Here is a 401-nt window from a genome sequence, read left to right on the forward strand (position 1 = left end):
CGCGCACCTTAGCCACGCCCCTATCACCCCTCCTCGACCCGCTGGGCCCCGCGGCCACGCCCCGCTCCGTGGCGCCGCGCGGCGCCCCTTGGCCTCTCCCCCACCACACCCTCGCGCGCCGGGCTCTCTCGCTTCAGGCCCCGCCCACCCCGCGCAGCTGCGCCTGCGTGTGTCGTGCATCTCGGGAGGACATGACGTATCGGCGATTCGAATCAATACAGGAAGCGTGGGACCACGCGTTGCCAAGGGCAACCGCGGCCGGAAGTGGGCGGGCCGCCGTGAAGAGGCCGTGTCGAACATTGGGAAACGGCTCTGCTCAGCTTAGGGCGTGGTTTTCGATAAGGAACAGTTCCAAAGACAAACACCCACAGGGTAGAGCTAAGTCAGACTCACCACAATCA

This window comes from Trichechus manatus, unplaced genomic scaffold, assembly GCF_000243295.1.
Source record: "Trichechus manatus latirostris isolate Lorelei unplaced genomic scaffold, TriManLat1.0 scaffold00057, whole genome shotgun sequence".
NCBI classification, from domain to species: domain Eukaryota; kingdom Metazoa; phylum Chordata; class Mammalia; order Sirenia; family Trichechidae; genus Trichechus; species Trichechus manatus.